Genomic DNA, 18321 nt, shown 5'->3' with positions numbered 1-18321 from the left:
CAGAATGTAATTATCTTTCAAAACAGGAACACTTGAAGGGACCATTACTATTTCTATAGCATATGACAATGTGATCTAGTATATAGAAATGATGACTTCACCTACTGTCAAATGAAAACTCCCTGAGGGCAGAGATTTTTGCTATACTTGCTAACACTCCGTCCCCTGTGCCTAAAATAGTGGAGGCATTTGGTAGGTACTCAATATTGTTTTAAATTAGTGAATAAAAAGATGATGTGTCACATTTTATTAACTGATACTTTATAAGACCAACTGCACTTCTGTTCTATAGAAACACTAAATTCAGTTATCAAAATTGGGGCTTCACCAAAAATTAGAGTGCCTTCTGAATCATCAAAGGTAATAGGGCATTCACATTATATTACAACTGAGTAACCAACTGCATGTTTTTGTATTCCAACCCTTTGATCAGTGTGGCTGGGCCTCAAACTAGATATAGAATATTAATGAAGTTTTTTGGTTAGACATTTATTCTTCCCATTGTTTAGAAGAGGTCCACAAACTTCTGTTCCTCCATCTAGGTCCAGTTTTCAGATTTATTTTGTTTGGTCTTCAGAGTATTGGTGTATATAAATGCTCTTAAAAAATTGAAATCGTTGTCAAAATTTACAAACCAGGTCACTTCATATAAAATTTTAAATCTGTGCAATCTCTTAAAAAATATTAATATTTGACAACAATGAATTTGAATTGTGCCCAAATTCCCATATGGAATCAACTCAGCAGGAACTGAGAAACCCCACTGCCTTTCAACAGAATGTATATATCTCTGTGTGGCCATAATTCTCACCCTTTCTTTTGTCCTCCCAATCAGATGTAGTTCATTATGGTGCTCAGATTATTGATTCTTGGAGGATAATGTGAAAGAATACAAAATACTTCCCTTTGTACTCTTCACTCTTTAATATTACCTGCAGGAATTCCAAATTTGTAAGTTCTGGCCTGAAGGATAAAATACTATTGCTTTAGTATGGCAGACATGTTTAATCCAATCTTATTTACTTCTCTTAATAAAATTTTATGCTTTATTTCAATAACTCCTGCACGTTTCTTATCAGAGTTATTTTTACTTACTTAAGATTTTTCATTGTTATTGGCATAGAAATGCTTACCATTTTATCTTTTACCTGGATATTACCTCTAACTAGTGTAGACATTGATATTTCTTATATTTGTCTTGTGTCTTTCTATTATCTTGAGCCTCTTTATTATTGTTAAGAACTTAGTTCATTCTTAAAATTTCCAGTTGCATATAATCATAACAACTGAAATAATAATTTGAATCTTCATTTGTAAAAGCTATATCCCTTATTTACATATCTTTGTTTTTAATGGACATACAGATGTGATGAATTACATTAACAGATTTCCTGAAAGAAAATTATCACTGCATTTGGGATAAACCTTTATAGTGAGGGATTTTTTAATGTGCCATTTAATTCAGTGAATTTTATTTATATGATATTAGTTTAATCTTTTTATTGGCTAAATTACTCAGTATCATTACTGAACTTGGTTTATATGTCGTGTCCTTAGTGAGGCCTTCCCTGACCATGCTATATAAGCAGACTTCTTATTACTCACCAACACTATAACCTCTTTGCCTCCTTCAAAGTTTTTCACATAATTAGTAATCATAGATCTGTTTCATTGTAAATGTCTCATTGTTTAGTTCTGATCTATATATTATCTGACATAGACATGGTATACTTATCAAAATAAGGAAATTAACATTATAACAATATTATCCAATAGTCTTCAAATTTTGCCAATTTAGATACTAAAACCAGTAGGTAAAATTTCATGACAAGCAGGACATTGACATTATTTCATGTATGCTTTACAAGATACTTAAAAAGCACATAGAGAAAAGTAGTAACTTTACAGTGAAGAAACTTGGCAGATATCACCCTAACCAAGAGATTAATGTAACATCATCAGTAGTGGGACAAATCAACATCCTGTGCCTGCTGAGATCTCCCAGTGAGAAAGACAATACTGTATCTTTCTGCATTACTCCTCACCCCAAAAAACATACATAACCTAAATCTAATATTGAGGAAACATCAAAAAAAAAAAATTTAAGGTAAATTCTATAAAATATCTGGCCTGTATTTATTTAAAATGTCAAGGTTGTGAAAAAAAAAATGAAGGAACTATTCCAGATTAAAGAAAACATGATAACAAATTACAACAGATGACCTTCAAGTGGATTCTTGGTCCAGAACTTTTTTTCTTTTTTCTTTTTTTTTTTTCAGAATTTTTTTTCTTAACTTTGTCCTTTGGCTCTTATCTGCTTTCCTGGCATTGATAGTCTGCTCAGGGAGAGGTGGATACTGCATAAAAAACTGAAAAGTGTTTCAATTAAAAAGAAATTTCATATGTTGGCTATCGGAAAAGATCCCTCATACATGCTTTCCCCTGAAAACGGTGCACCAAATATGTGGAAACAAGCTGAAATTTAGATGAGAAGGTGAATGGCAGGTGAATGAAGGAATCTTGAAATAACAGCCTAAAGAGTGACAGAAGAAAATGAAAAGGTGTCACGGCAGCGCCTGCCAATGTCTCATCATCTCTAGATTAGACAGTGAAAGCAATAAGGAAAAAAATAGAGAGAAAACATTGCAGAATACAGTAAGAAAGAAAACCTCAGTTAGCAGGTTTGTGTGGATTCTTTCAATAGAAGCAGACACTGCTTTTCGTGACAATTCCGAGCAGTGAGGAAAACGAAGGAGGCCCATGTTGGGAATCTAACCTGGCCTTGGCTACTCCAAAGTTGGAATCATAACCTGGACTGTAGCTCTCTATTCTGCATGTTGATTACAGCTCTCCTATCCTAATTTGCCCCCCGTCCAGGTTGCCAAAAACCAGGAGAGGAGCATGGAATTATGATTTACAATTCGTGATGACAATGTCACCAAACGCCTTATTCTTCCTGGAAGATTCCCAACCCTGAAAGTTTTACCTTGTCATTTATAAGTCAAAAATTTGCAGGCACAGAATTTAAAATTTTTCAGTGAAGAAAGGGAGCTGACATTTCCTGTATCTTGCTAGTGCATCTTTCTTCAAAATATCTTTACAGATGTAGACACAGAGGCTCAATAATTTAAATTACATTTAAAAACCTAGTATTTGTGGTATTTTGCTTACTAACAAGGAAACAATAGACCAACATTTGTTGAGGTGAACTGAACTGGATATATTTAACCAAGTTTGAAATAAAAAGCCTTACAGTAGCATTTATCAGGAATTTGTCGATAACATTAAGAAATGGAAGTTTCCACTGCATAAAGAACCAGAATTTGAAAATGAGGGTGATGGGGCATCTGGATAGCTCAGTGGGTTAAGCATCTGCCTTCTCCCCAGGTTGTGATCCTAGAATCCTGGGACCAAGCCCCAAGTCCCCGAGCAGACTCCCTGCTCTGCAGGGAGCCTGCTTCTCCCCCTTTCCTCTAGTGCTCCCCCCCACTTGTATTCTTTCTCCCTCTCTCTGTCAAATGAATAAATATCTTTTTTAAACTAAATGAAAATGAAGGTGGTAATGGGGAGAGTGTGGGGACAAAGAAATTGGAAGCATTTGGGCATGGGTGGAGTTGAAGGATTTAAAGAAACCAATGAATAAAAAATATTTTTAAATTATATTGACCAAAGATGCAGAGAAGTAGCAGGCTGAGACTACTTCAGGTAGCGGGAGATCAGCTAGATAGCTTATCTAAAGATTGCAAACACCTACAAACCCAACGGGAGATCGAAGAGAAGAAGAACAGCAACTCTAGAAACAGAAAATCAACCACTTTCCAAAAGGTAGGACGGGCGGAGAAGTGAATCCAAAGCGACGGGAAGATAGACCACGAGGGGAGGGGCCGGCTCCCGGCAAGCGGCGGAGCAACGGAGCACAAAATCAGGACTTTTAAAAGTCTGTTCCGCTGAGGGACATCGCTCCAGAGGCTTAACCGGGGTGAAGCCCACGCAGGGTCAGCGTGGCCTCAGGTCCCGAAGGGTCACAGAAGGATCGGGGGTGTCTGAGTGTCGCAGAGCTTACAGGTATTAGAACGGGGAAGCCGGCTACAGAGACAGAGCCGAGGAGTGAGTTCTAAGCTCGGGGTTACCTTGAACCGGTTGCAGGCTCGGTCAGCTGGGAGCGCGGCCAGAGGCCAGGGTGACGGGAGTAATTGGGCGCTGTTCTCTGAGGACGCACTGAGGAGTGGGGCCCCGGGCTCTTGGCTCCTCCGGGCCGGAAACCGGGAGGCCGCCATCTTCATTCCCGCCCTCTGGAACCCTACGGAAAGCGCTCAGGGAACAAAAGCTCCCGAAAGCGAACCCGAGCGGATTACTCAGCCCGGCCCCGGGTAAGGGCGGTGCAACTCCGCCTGGGGCAAAGACACTTGAGAATCACTACAACAGGCCCCTCTCCCAGAAGATCAACAAGAAACCGAGCCAGGACCAAGTTCACCTACCAAGGAGTGCAGTTTCAATACCAAGGAGAGCAGCGGAATTCCAGAGGAGGAGAAAGCAAAGCACGGAACTCATGGCTTTCTCCACATGATTCTTTAGCCTTGCAGTTAATTTAATTTTTTTTTCTTTTTCAATTTTTTTTTCTTCTTCTGCTAAATTTTTTTAACTTTTACCCTTTTCTTTTTTAACGTTTTTTAACTAGTTAATCCAATATATATATATTTTTATCCTTTTTATATTTTTTCTTTATTGGTTTTCTTTTTTTGTTTCTTTCTTTTTTTTCTTTTTCTTTTTTTTTCTTTCTGAACCTCTTTTTATCCCCTTTCTCCCCCCTCACAATTTGGGATGTCTTCTGATTTGGCTAAAGCATATTTTCCTGGGGTTGTTGCCACCCTTTTAGTATTTTACTTGCTCCTTCATATACTCTTATCTGGACAAAATGACAAGGCGGAAAATTTCACCACAAAAAAAAGAACAAGAGGCAGTACCAAAGGCTAGGGACCTAATCAATACAGACATTGGTAATATGTCAGATCTAGAGTTCAGAATGACGATTCTCAAGGTTCTAGCCGGGCTCGAAAAAGGCATGGAAGATATTACAGCAACCCTCTCGGGAGATATAAAAGCCCTTTCTGGAGAAATAAAAGAACTAAAATCTAACCAAGTTGAAATCAAAAAAGCTATTAATGAGGTGCAATCAAAAATGGAGGCTCTCGCTGCTAGGATAAATGAGGCAGAAGAAAGAATTAGCGATATAGAAGACCAAATGACAGAGAATAAAGAAGCTGAGCAAAAGAGGGACAAACAGCTACTGGACCACGATGGGAGAATTCGAGAGATAAGTGACACCATAAGACGAAACAACATTAGAATAATTGGGATTCCAGAAGAAGAGGAAACAGAGAGGGGAGCAGAAAGTATATTGGAGAGAATTATTGGAGAGAATTTCCCCAATATGGCAAAGGGAACAAGCATCAAAATCCAGGAGGTTCAGAGAACCCCCCTCAAAATCAATAAGAATAGGTCCACACCCCGTCACCTAATAGTAAAATTTACAAGCCTTAGTGACAAAGAGAAGATCCTGAAAGCAGCCCGGGAAAAGAAGTCTGTAACGTACAACGGTAAAAATATTAGATTGGCAGCAGACTTATCCACAGAGACCTGGCAGGCCAGAAAGAGCTGGCATGATATATTCAGAGTACTAAACAAGAAAAATATGCAGCCAAGAATACTATATCCAGCTAGGCTATCATTGAAAATAGAAGGAGAGATTAAAAGCTTCCAGGACAAACAAAAACTGAAAGAATTTGCAAATACCAAACCAGCTCTACAGGAAATATTGAAAGGGGTCCTCTAAGCAAAGAGAGACCCTAATGGTAGTAGATCAGAAAGAAACAGAGACAATATACAATAACAGTCACCTTACAGGCAATACAATGGCACTAAATTCATATCTCTCAATACTTACCCTGAATGTTAATGGGCTAAATGCCCCAATCAAAAGACACAGGGTATCAGAATGGATAAAAAAACAAAGCCCATCTATATGTTGCCTACAAGAAACTCATCTTAAACCTGAAGACACCTCCAGATTTAAAGTGAGGGGGTGGAAAAGAATTTACCATGCTAATGGACATCAGAAAAAAGCAGGAGTGGCAATCCTTAGATCAGATCAATTAGATTTTAAGCCAAAGACTATAATAAGAGATGAGGAAGGACACTATATCATACTCAAAGGAACTGTCCAACAAGAAGATCTAACAATTTTAAATATCTATGCCCCTAACGTGGGAGCAGCCAACTATATAAACCAATTAATAACAAAATCAAAGAAACACATCGACAATAATACAATAATCGTAGGGGACTTTAACACTCCCCTCACTGAAATAGACAGATCATCCAAGCAAAAGATCAACAAGGAAATAAAAGCCTTAAATGACACACTGGACCAGATGGACATCACAGATATATTCAGAACATTTCATCCCAAAGCAACAGAATACACATTCTTCTCTAGTGCACATGGAACATTCTCCAGAATAGATCACATTCTTGGTCCTAAATCAGGTCTCAACCGTTATCAAAAGATTGGAATCATTCCCTGCATATTTTCAGACCACAATGCTCTAAAGCTAGAACTCAATCACAAGAGGAAATTTGGAAAGAACCCAAATACATGGAGACGTAACAGCATCCTTCTAAAGAATGAATGGGTCAACAAGGAAATTAAAGAAGAGTTGAAAAAATTCATGGAAACAAATGATAATGAAAACACAACGGTTCGGAATCTGTGGGACACAACAAAGGCAGTCCTGAGAGGAAAATATATAGCGGTACAAGCCTTTCTCAAGAAACAAGAAAGGTCTCAGGTACACAACCTAACCCTACACCTAAAAGAGCTGGAGAAAAAACAAGAAAGAAAGCCTAAACCCAGCAGGAGAAGAGAAATCATAAAGATCAGAGCAGCAATCAATGAAATAGAAACCAAAAAAACAATAGAACAAGTCAATGAAACTAGGAGCTGGTTCTTTGAAAGAATTAATAAGATCGATAAACCCCTGGCCAGACTTATCAAAAAGAAAAGAGAAAGGACCCAAATAAATAAAATCATGAATGAAAGAGGAGAGATCACAACCAACACCAAAGAAATACAGACAATTATAAGAACATACTATGAGCAACTCTACGCCAACAAATTTGACAATCTGGAAGAAATGGATGCATTCCTAGAGACATATAAACTACCACAACTGAACCAGGAAGAACTAGAAAGCCTGAACAGACCCATAACCAGTAAGGAGATTGAAACAGTCATCAAAAATCTCCAAACAAACAAAAGCCCAGGGCCAGATGGCTTCCCGGGGGAAGTCTACCAAACATTTAAAGAAGAACGAATTCCTATTCTCCTGAAACTGTTCCAAAAAATAGAAATGGAAGGAAAACTTCCAAACTCATTTTATGAGGCCAGCATCACCTTGATCCCAAAACCAGACAAGGATCCCATCAAAAAAGAGAACTACAGACCAATATCCTTGATGAACACAGATGCAAAAATTCTCGCCAAAATACTAGCCAATAGGATTCAACGGTACATTAAAAGGATTATTCACCACGACCAAGTGGGATTTATTCCAGGGCTGCAAGGTTGGTTCAACATCCGCAAATCAATCAATGTGATAAAACACATTAATAAAAGAAAGAACAAGAACCATATGATACTCTCCATAGATGCTGAAAAAGCATTTGACAAAGTACAGCATCCCTTCCTGATCAAAACTCTTCAAAGTGTAGGGATAGAGGGCACATACCTCAATATTATCAAAGCCATCTATGAAAAACCCACCGCAAATATCATTCTCAATGGAGAAAAACTGAAAGCTTTTCCACTAAGGTCAGGAACACGGCAGGGATGTCCGTTATCACCACTGCTATTCAACATAGTACTAGAAGTCCTAGCCTCAGCAATCAGACAACAAAAGGAAATTAAAGGCATCCAAATCGGCAAAGGAGAAGTCAAACTATCACTCTTCGCAGATGATATGATACTATATGTGGAAAACCCAAAAGACTCCACTCCAAAACTGCTAGAACTTGTACAGGAATTCAGTAACGTGTCAGGATATAAAATCAATGCCCAGAAATCAGTTGCATTTCTCTACACCAACAACAAGACAGAAGAAAGAGAAATTAAGGAGTCCATCCCATTTACAATTGCACCCAAAACTATAAGATACCTAGGAATAAATCTAACCAAAGAGACTAAGAATCTATACACAGAAAACTATAAAGTACTCATGAAAGAAATTGAGGAAGACACAAAGAAATGGAAAAATGTTCCATGCTCCTGGATTGGAAGAATAAATATTGTGAAAATGTCTATGCTACCTAAAGCAATCTACACATTTAATGCAATTCCTATCAAAGTACCATCCATTTTTTTCAAAGAAATGTAACAAGTAATCCTAAAATTTATATGGAACCAGAAAAGACCTCGAATAGCCAAAGGAATATTGAAAAAGAAAGCCAAAGTTGATGGCATCACAATTCCGGACTTCAAGCTCTATTACAAAGCTGTCATCCTCAAGACAGCATGGTACTGGCACAAAAACAGACACATAGATCAATGGAACAGAATAGAGAGCCCAGAAATAGACCCTCAACTCTATGGTCAACTAGTCTTCGACAAAGCCGGAAAGAATGTCCAATGGAAAAAAGACAGCCTCTTCAATAAATGGTGTTGGGAAAATTGGACAGCCACATGCAGAAAAATGAAATTGGATCATTTCCTTACACCACACACAAAAATAGACCCAAAATGGATGAAGGATCTCAATGTGAGAAAGGAATCCATCAAAATCCTTGAGGAGAACACAGGCAGCAACCTCTTCGACCTCAGCCGCAGCAACATCTTCCTAGGAACATCGCCAAAGGCAAGGGAAGCAAGGGCAAAAATGAACTATTGGGATTTCATCAAGATCAAAAGCTTTTGCACAGCAAAGGAAACAGTTAACAAAACCAAAAGACAACTGACAGAATGGGAGAAGATATTTGCAAATGACATATCAGATAAAGGGCTAGTGTCCAAAATCTATAAAGAACTTAGGAAACTCAACACCCAAAGAACAAATAATCCAATCAAGAAATGGGCAGAGGACATGAACAGACATTTCTGCAAAGAAGACATCCAGATGGCCAACAGACACATGAAAAAGTGCTCCACATCACTCGGCATCAGGGAAATACAAATCAAAACCACAATGAGATATCACCTCACACCAGTCAGAATGGCTAAAATTAACAAGTCAGGAAATGACAGATGCTGGCGAGGATGCGGAGAAAGGGGAACCCTCCTACACTGTTGGTGGGAATGCGAGCTGGTGCAACCACTCTGGAAAACAGCATGGAGGTTCCTCAAAATGTTGAAAATAGAACTACCCTATGACCCAGCAATCGCACTGCTGGGTATTTACCCTAAAGATACGAACGTAGTGATCCGAAGGGGCACGTGCACCCGAATGTTTATAGCAGCAATGTCTACAATAGCCAAACTATGGAAAGAACCTAGATGTCCATCAACAGACGAATGGATAAAGAAGAGGTGGTATATATACACAATGGAATACTATGCAGCCATCAAAAGAAATGTAATCTTGCCATTTGCGACGACGTGGATGGAACTAGAGGGTATCATGCTTAGCGAAATAAGTCAGTCAGAGAAAGACAACTATCATATGATCTCCCTGATATGAGGGAGAGGAGATGTAACATGGGGGGTTAAGGGGGTAGGAGAAGAGTAAATGAAACAAGATGGGATTGGGAGGGAGACAAACCATAAGTGACTCTTAATCTCACAAAACAAACTGAGGGTTGATGGGGGGAGGGGGGTTGGGAGAGTGTGGGTGGGGTTATGGACATTGGGGAGGGTATGTGCTATGGTGAGTGCTGTGAAGTGTGTAAACCTGGCGATTCACAGACCTGTATCCCTGGGGATAAAAATATATATTTATAAAAAATAAAATTTTTAAAAAAATGCAATTAGAAAGAAAAAAAAAGATTTGGATACTGATGAGAAAGAATTTAAAAACAGGGTTGAGAGAAGTGTGTGTGTCTGTGTCTGTGTATTTAAGGGGGTTTCCTCTCTACTGGAGTAGTAAGGAACTACTTTGGAGCAGATAATACTTTGTCAGAAAGTTACAAAATGAGAATGATCTAACCAGATGAAGTATTGAGGGGAGACCATTCCAGAAGAGAACAGTATATCTAAAACCTGAGTGTAAAGCTTTTATGTTCAAAGAAAGAAAGAATGTCTTCTTGGTTGGATTTTAGTGCCTGATGTGATAGTGATAGGAAATAAGGGAGATAACTGGGTTTAGATTATGGATGTTCCTAAGAAATTTGAATATAAAAAAGTGTAAGTTAATATGTAATGTAAGTATATAATCATCCTTAAAGGAAAATCATTTCAGGTTCTGTTTCCACTACAAGAAAACCCAATGACTGAATAAGTTACATTAAAATAGCTAAATGGGGGGCGCCTGGGTGGCTCAGTGGGTTAAGCCGCTGCCTTCGGCTCGGGTCGTGATCTCACGGTCCTGGGATCGAGCCCCGCATCGGGCTCTCTGCTCAGCAGGGAGCCTGCTTCCTCCTCTCTCTGCCTGCTTCTCTGCCTGCTTGTGATCTCTCTCTGTCAGATAAATAAATAAAATCTTTAAAAAAAATAGCTAAATGGGTTTTATGAATGGACAAAATGACAGAAATAGATTAATTGATAGAATAAAGCCAAAAGGAAGCAACATATACAAATAACCTAAAGCCCTAACTGGTAAAATAAACAGAGCTTCAATGAAAAAAAAAAAATTATATTGACCATAATGTGCTTTGTTCAGAGACTGAGATATATACATGTCTGTCCGTTTATCATTATATATGAACATATTTGAATATGTTTCTATTTGAATATATTTAAATATATTTAAAGGCTTATATAGACATAGATACATAATTTTAAGGAAGAGGTAGGGTGGTAAAAAGAATTTCTAGGATACTGTCTTAAAGAAAATTCCACAAAAACTGAACCGTGTAAAGAAAGACAAGGTTGTTACCTACATTAAACATACCACAAATCATGAAGTCAATGTATTTACAGACGTTCATGCTAGTTTTGCCAGCTTTTCCACTGTGATCATGAGATCTGAAGGCTACACTCTGCTCACCTAACGATTTGGGGAGCTGATACAAACTGCCCTAAGCAGAACCAGACTATCCTCTTCTGAACTAAAGTGAAGTCAAGTCATCTGAATTGACATCACCAGCAATTAAGCAGTGCTTTTAAACTCTGAATTTATGAGAAAGTGATGAGAGATTTTTAACCAAATGAAAAAGAAAATGAGGCAAGCCGTGGTCTCAGCAACCAGTGAGAGAGATCCTCTTGTTCTGGCTGGTAATTTTCACGATGGAGCAGGGTAGGTAGAGAGGCAAGGAGTGTCCAAGAAAGTACAAAAGTTTTGGTGATGCTAGAACATAGTGTAGAGACGAACTTTTAAGTAAAGACTTTATCCTCACATATATATGTCTCCTTCTCCTAGAATGAATTTTAGAAAAATGAAATTAAATTATCAGTTCACCTATCTAACTTAACCAACTAAAAGAGAGCTCAGCAAAGAATCAATGCCTTATTCAATTTGTAAATATGGTTTCCACCACACTGTACATAGCAAGTATGTAGGTATGAAACACATACTTACTGATTCGCCTCTTATAAAATTATGATGTACAACATGCACCTCCATGGGAGAATCTAAATATTTGAAGTTTTCCAGTTAGCTGGCTTCTGATTGATTAAAATTTTAATACAGTCAAAAATGTCCCTGAAGCTTGTGTGCAAGAACCAATAAACTAATATGGTTTCTATACTATGAAGCATAGAACTGGCAATAAATATTAAACCTAGTCTATCCTATAAATATGCATTTATGAAAATTTTTAAAGGTAAATTATGCAAATATCTGTTTAAGGAATTTAGAAATCATGGATCATTAACCTGTTCGGCCTTAACCACTTCTTCAAAACCATTAGCAACTATTATGTAAATTCATATTTACAGAGCTAATAAAATGCACATTAATCACTCAACAGGAGGATAACTTATCTGTGCATTTATATGTCCAGATTTATTTTGCTTTTAAGAAAAGAAATGAAAGTATATTAATCTAAGAGCGAAAACTTCAATATAAGCATAGAGTTTTTGTCTCTTTCATTTTTAATACCTTTAGATTTCAATTTGGCTGAGACAATTCAGGGTAATTGATGGGTTTTCTTAGAATGTAAACAACCAAGTCATAGTATCTAATATAACTGCACTGCTGCTGAAATATGTATGACTTTCAATTTTTTTAATATATAGAACTGGTGATTTTAAGATGAACTAGAAGTTAGGCAACACAAGTGTTCATAGAAACAAATGGAAATTAAGTAAAAATGATCTTACTCTTCCAAGTCAACTATAAATTCAATGTTAAATTCAATGCTTTTGAATGATGTTATCTCTAAATAGTCTTCTATTGCAAAAGAAGTTTGGTAGTGGCATCATGTCGTTAAGAGACAGTTTCATCCTGTTAACATCTTATTGAGCTACTTGGTTATTATTATTTATTTAAATATCAAGCAACTTCATTCTTTTTCAATTAAAAAATTATATTGCATTAAAACTTTATAAACCATATCAGAACTAACAAAGATCACAGAGAATCTTTTACAGATTCTTCAATTTGAAAATCACTGAATTCATAAATATAATATATGAAATCACTATATTAAATGAAATGAGATACTTCACGATATTTTCTTTCAGATATTAAATTTAGCTTATTATCCTAAAAGGCCCTCTCTGTTTTTCTGTTTGGACTATCTCACCTTCCTCCTAACATCTGTGGCACAGCTCCTTCTTGTCTCTTTCTCTCGGATAAAAAACAGAGCAATCTCCCATAAAAAGTGTATTCACTCTAAGGATTTGCAAAGTTTAATAATTTCCTCATAATCTTAAGTAATTTCTGAGTACTCTAAGTATCTAGCACAGTAGCTGGTACATAATTGGTGTTCAGTAAATATGTGTGAAATTAAACCAATAACTCAAAGTAATATGGTTTTAATGGTGGACAATGAACCTTGGTAGGACCATGACAAAGATATTTATTTACAACTGGGAATATTCATAAAACCCCTCAATTTACAAACATGAGCAATGGCTATTCATAGGCTAGACCTACTCAAAAGGAATAATTTACAAACCTATATAAATACTTTAAATGGTCATTTATTATTAAAATCTCACTGACACTTGACAAATTTAATATGAAATTTAAGCAAGTTTGTGACTACTTTTCTAAGGTTCTTTCTGAAAGCATTTCTAACTGTAACCTCAGTGTCTAGCCTTACTATTCACTTAATAGATGCTCAAAAATGCTTGTTTAATACATAAATTCTGAGTTACTAGATGAATTTGACTAAAGTAAGTAGTCAAAAATACTTGTTTCATTCAGTCAAAACAATTGATCCAAAAGGTTGATACAGCCTAGTTTTTGGTTTATATATATATAAAACATTTCACTTCTTTCTTTTTAATTTTTAATTTTTTAAATTTCTATTCAGTGTACCAAAATTTATTGTTTATGCACCATACCCAGTGTTCCATGCAATACGTGCCCTCCATAATACCCACCACCAGGCTCACCCAACTTCCCACCCCCAACCCCTTCAAAACCCTCAGATTGTTTTTCAGAGTCCATAGTCTCTCATGGTTCATCTCCCCCTCCAATTTCCCTCAACTCCCTTCTCTCCATCTCCCCATGTCCTCTGTGCTATTTCTTATGCTCCACAAATAAGTGAAACCATATGATAACTGACTCTATGGAAATTCCAAATTACTAACCAAGTCAATCCAAACGATTAAATCAAAAAGATATATCTTATTTTTTATTACATACTATATTTGAACTATATCCTAAGCAATATATTCAATAAATAGAGATATGCTATTTAGGTCTTCTAGAAAAAATGCATAAGATGAAAAGTTAATTTTATGCAAATCTGTCAGTAATCCTAATTTGATAGTGAACACATTGAGAATTGGATTTGTGACCTGGTTTCTATACATAGAACCTTGTACATGGTACACCTCACAAAAATTTATTGGGCTAAATGAGGGAAAATGGATTCTATAAAACTTTTTCTCAGGGCCTGATTAATTGTACTAGGTTTTTTTTTTCCCCCTCAGTTCATTTAGATTTTTATCTAGCTATCACTTGAAGTAAAATTCAAAAAACCATTGTATCTCCATTTATGAAATATGTAACAAACTCATACAAATATGCTATTCTTGGTGTTTCATTACCATGTAAAATGGGATGTGTCCATTTTCAAAATAAATGGATTTGGAAATATCATTTAGCTTATATGACAAATGAGAGTTAGGTTTGTTCTATATGATCTTCTAAAATGCACACCTATTGAAACATGATCTACAAGTTTATGTCCAAATTCTTGTATATCATTGACTATGATACAAGAAAACTGTTTCTGTTCCTATGTTCCCTGTTTGGTAAGAATCACAGGTTTCAAAATTTGATATGATACCAAAATAGCATTTGAAAACAAAAGCACATAATCTACCTATCTATTGCAACTATTGGTAAGTATAAAACTTTCAATACTTTACCAGAGAATTGGTCAAAAAAAGCACCTGAAACCTTATCATTGTAAAAAAGGAAGCAGGACAATTCCCACATTAGAGAAAGTTAGATCAGAATTTTATTCTCAATGTAGTATCATTTTCAAAATTTTTAATTTAATAATCAAAATTAAACATTGCTCCAGTATTTTCTTATCTCTCATACCCCACTTTCCAAAAGAGCTACATAGGAAAAAGAATGGGAAGTGCAATTTCCTTCAGAACATAACATCATTTCCTCTCTAATCTTTTAGTCCTCCTCCTTGTGTCTCAAGCTAACTTCTGAGCTCTTTTAGACCAGCTTTTGAAGCCCTCCTGCACTTACCTGTTGTGCTTTAAGTGTGACCAATACCAGACTTGGGAGTCCAGCTTAAATGGAGACAATGGAAGAGAAAGTCATGAGAGTTGAAATAGGCCAGTCTCTTGCTGCTCTCTCTGATTTTATCTTCACTAATCTACTCTTTCTATAAATAAAGGTAGAGAATGCAAAAAAAAAAAATTATTAATCCTTCTAAGCTAAGAGGAATGTTCTCTTGTATTATTAATGCCAAAAAAAAAAAAAATGGTGGGGATATCTAACTATGTTCAGGGGCAGACTCCATAGTGCCTGAAATCTTGTGAAAAGACAAAGCCATCAAAAGTTTGCAAGATCTACTCAAAGTGAATGGTTGGAGAAAATCTACAGTGTGAAGTTTTAAGCTATCAATGAAAAATTTAAAAAGAAAAAGGCTGAAGGATTATTTTATGGTAATTGACATACAAACTGTTCAATTTCAGCACTAATTTAGTTCAGCATTTTGTTTTTCAGTCAAACTTGGATATTCTCCAAAACATGTTAAGACAAAACTGGTTCTAAAATAATTTTTTGCTTAGGTCTGCATATACCCTACATAACCCTCCAAACTAATTCACAGTGGTGTCTAATTTATTCTCATCCTAAACTTGTCAGGATTCAAGTGTATTAAAATCAAAAGTGATTTTGCATGATTACTGTTAAAAATAAGATGAGATTTATGGTATTGCAGCCAATGCCTACGAAAACTTAAATCTTTCTCCATGAAAGATTTTTTTTTTCTCTACCTTCCCTCCTCATGGTTCCTGAGACATGTGGACACACACACACACACACACACACACACACACACACACACAGTGACCAATTTAGGGATGGGGGAATAACTTACCATTTTGTCATAATCTGACAAAGGTGCCTAATCTTCTAATATAGAATTACATGGTAAACAAAGCTTAGTGCTCACGGTTCAGGCCAGAGTCTAAAATAGGACTTTTCCCTTATCCTAAGTCAGAATCCAAATTCTTTGGTAAGTCCCATGATAAATAAACCAAGGATCCAAGGATGATGAGCAGTTAACTCAGGCAAGCATTAAGAAAAAAAAAAAAAAAAAGGAGGAAATTTAAATAACCAGACTAACCCCAAAAGTTTTGCCTGGCTCAATAAATATACCTCCAGCTCCTGGAAGCACTGACGTTGAAGAAAAGAAGGGTCTTGATTCTGATCACACAGCAAACTTACCCATCAATAAACATAGCCTATCAAAATTTTAAGCTAGAATTAGTCATTCATTCAACAGATTTTGAGCATCTACTATTGACAAGACGCTGTTCTAGATAATAGAGATTTAATTATCAATTTCTTCCATGGAGAAGTAGAGTTGATGTGGAGAAAGTTGAAGCAATGGCCCCTCTGCCTGCTACATGCAACTTATTCTTTCAATGATGAATAGAACTCATCCATAAATAAGACTTGGACTTACCATCAAAGACATACAGTCTAATCAAAAAAAAGATAAGAATACCAAATAAACAAAAGAGTGAAACTACATCATTCCCTTTGACTTAATGACCCCACTTTTAGATTATTTATTTTTTGAAGACTACTCTTTAATTAATTTATTTATTTTAGAGGGAGAGAGAACATGCATGAGCAGAGGAAAGGCAGAGGGAAAGGGAAAGAAACAGACTCCCAGCTGAGTGCAGATCCCAAAAGGGGCTATACCCCAGAACCCTGAGATCATTATCTGAGCCAAAGAGTCAGACGCTTAACTGACTGAGCCATCCAGGCACCCCCAGATTATTTCTTAAAGAAAGAACCAAAAATATGGAGCTAGGTGATATCAGCATCATGGTGGCATAAGATGTCCCTCATTTCTGTCCCCCCTTTAACATCTAAATTTCAGCCTCTAGGCATGAACAAAAGTGCCTCTATGGGAGCTGTGGATCCAGCACCATACACTAAGTAGCCCAAGAGAAGTCTATCTCACTTATGAATTGGTAATAGATAGACAGACCCCAGTATGGGTTGGAACTAGTTGGAGCCTGTGAAACTGGCCCCAACTCCTCTCAGCTATGCTCCAAAAGCACCTGGAAAACACTGACTTGGGGGGATACTGACAGATGAGAGCATTTGTGGAAGTCCAAGTTTCTAGAGAAGTTTAAAACTCTGTCAGAGAAAAAAAAAAAGTTTGAGTTCATTAGAGTGGCAAGAGAAACTTTGCCTACATCACCCCTCCCCATAAAGGCAGCACAGTTTAGAAGACACTGGGGGAAGAGAGAACAGTGAGTGAGCACCCAGCTGTGTAGGATGCTACTACAGAAACTCTTTTCCTCAAGCACCCAGGGCATTAAAGTAAGAGCTACAGGACTGGAAGGAGGGAGGAGATAGAGAAAGAGATAGGGAGATAAGATTATCAGAGGGCATTAAAAGGATGTGTTTCCTGCTTAAGTATTCTAGACTCTGGCAGGAAACTTGTCCAAGAGCTAGGAAACTCTCACCTAAGATCTCCCAGTTGATTCATGGACACCCCTAAGGCACTGAGTGCCAAACCTACACCTCCCATAACTCTGCAGCCAGGTCCTTATGTGAGCTCCTAAGGGTGGTGGTGAGTGTCAGCTCAGACAGACAGACGGACTACAAACAGAAAACAAGCCAGGGTCTGCAAGCAAGGGAGAAATCACAATCCTGAACTGTACCACCACTTTTAGGAAAACAAAAGCGCAGTTACCAATAGCCAGCCTGATGGTGCCTTGTAAAACTTAAGAGAAGACATGCAAGCTTTAAAATTCTCCCACGAGAGGGAGCAAGAATAGTGATGCAGGGGTATCCACACAAGGTCAGAAAAAGACCCAGGATATAAGTAAGACCAACAAAAGATATCCTTCAACTGAAGGCAGCTAGTAAAGATTAGAGCAGGTGACTGCTGCTTCAAATGTGAAAACAGTGCAAAACTTCAAAGAACATAAAGAGTCAAGGAAACATGACATTAACAAAAGATCATAATAATGCTCCAATAACCAAACCCAAAGAAACAGACATCTGGGATTTACTTGATAAAGAACCCAAAATAGCTGTTTTGTGGAAATTCAATGAGCTACAATAAAACACAGAAAGACAAGTCAACAAAATCAGGAAAACAATACACAAACAAAATGAGGAATTGAACAAAGAGAGAGAAATAGGGACGCCTGGGTGGCTCAGTTGGTTGAGCAGCTGCCTTCGGCTCAGGTCATGATCCCAGCGTCCTGGGATCGAGTCCCACATCGGGCTCCTTTCTCATCAGGGAGCCTGCTTCTCCCTCTGCCTCTGCCTGCCACTCTGT

This window comes from Enhydra lutris, unplaced genomic scaffold (assembly GCF_002288905.1).
Source record: "Enhydra lutris kenyoni isolate GAN:26980312 unplaced genomic scaffold, ASM228890v2 scaffoldscaffold15, whole genome shotgun sequence".
NCBI classification, from domain to species: Eukaryota; Metazoa; Chordata; class Mammalia; order Carnivora; family Mustelidae; genus Enhydra; species Enhydra lutris.
Note: the sequence above shows the minus strand (reverse complement) of the source record.